Below are 1,708 nucleotides of genomic sequence, written 5' to 3'. Positions count from 1 at the left end.
TTTTCCTCGCGACCTCCTCGTGTCCAACCGCTCCGCCTCCCTCGACTACGCCTCCCCGATGAGCCGCAGGACGCCGGGCGCCCCGGAACGCTGCCCCGGCCTCGTCTTCCACTTCGGATCACAGGAGCTCGCCGGCGTCGATCCACTGCACAGCTGCTACTAAACCTCCGAGGGCCATCGTGCGTGCCGCAAGGTGAGCACCTCCCTCTCCTCTCCCTACTCCCTTGTCGTTTCCCGTGCCCGTAGGCCATCGTTTCCACTGTGGCCGAACTCGTCGCCGCTGCCGAGCCTCTCCGTCTCGGCCACCACCGGCCGAGCTCGCTTTCGAGCACGGCTTCGTGCCCGTAGCGCTGCCAGGAGGCCTCCCAACCGTCCGCACCTCCTCCCGTGCCTCCTAGCGCGATCCCCGTCCGCGCCCGAAGCCGCCATCTCCGCATTTACTCATCGTCGGCGCTCCTCCGGCCATCCCCGCCCCTGCTGCTTGCTCCATCGGATGCGCTGCATCGCCAGCTACCTGTAGCCGCGAACCGCGCACGTTTTGGTGCCCCGTAGCGCCGAAACCACCTTCGCCCGAAGTCCGGCGCCGCCCGCGGTGGTCGCCGGCGACGTTCCCGGTCGCCTCAGCCGCTCCCGCCGATGTCGTTCGACGCGGCTTCGTCTCCGCGTTTGAACGCGACTGGCCGCATTCGTTTTGATGGTCTATGGACGAATCCCGCGCGTCGCCGCTGTTTCCTGAGGTCGCCGGTGTTGCTCCGGCCGCCATACTGACCTGGTGCCGACGTGGCCCCGTGGGGCCCACCCCAGTGAGGCTGCCAGTGGGCCCGGCGCCCTAGTTGACCACGTTGACTCTGGTCAACGCTGTTGCTTTTCCCCTCCTCTGAATGACATGTGGCCCCTTTCGTTTAATTAGGCTAACTAAATGTTTTTATAAATAAAACTAATTAGTTAACCTAACCAGCCACTGACATGTGGGGCCCAGTAGCTAAATAACCCGCAGTTTATTTTTGAATAAACTTTGTGACGTAAGAGAGGCTGACTGGTTGGACCCACTGGTCAGTTTGACTAGTCAGCGTGTCTGTTGACCTGCTGACGTCATGCTGACACCCTGCTGACGTCATAATTCCTTTTCTGTTAATATTAATAATTCCGGAAAATGCTTTAATCTTTGATAATTCATAGAAAATAAACCGTAGCTCGGATGAAAATGTTTTCTACATGAAAGTTGCTCAGAACGACGAGACGAATCCGAATATGCAGTCCGTTCATCTGTCAAATGCCTCTAACTATCTGAACATGGAACTTTTCCTCTCCGGTCATCTGTCTAACACAGGTCCGGAACCGGGAATACATTCCCGGTGGATTTCCCCCTTCACCTATATCGTGTAGCCATGCGTTAGGTCACACCCGGCACAACTTATTGCCATGTTATGCTTTGTGATGCTATGCCTGCTTTATATTTACTGTTTCTTCCCCCTCTTCTCTCCGGTAGACCCTGAGACCGATGCTGCCCCTGTGTTCGACTACGTCGACGACGACCCCTCCTTGCCAGAGCAACCAGGCAAGCCCCCCCCCCCTTTGATCATTCCGATATCGCCCATTCCATTCTCTCATGCTTGCATTAGATTTTGCTATTGTTATTGTTTGCTCCTATTCTGATGCATAGCCTCCTTTTGTAACCTGCTTATTGTTACCTTACCGACTTATCCTA

The sequence above is a fragment of the Triticum dicoccoides genome, chromosome 2A, assembly GCF_002162155.2.
Source record: "Triticum dicoccoides isolate Atlit2015 ecotype Zavitan chromosome 2A, WEW_v2.0, whole genome shotgun sequence".
Classification (NCBI taxonomy): domain Eukaryota; kingdom Viridiplantae; phylum Streptophyta; class Magnoliopsida; order Poales; family Poaceae; genus Triticum; species Triticum dicoccoides.
Note: the sequence above shows the minus strand (reverse complement) of the source record.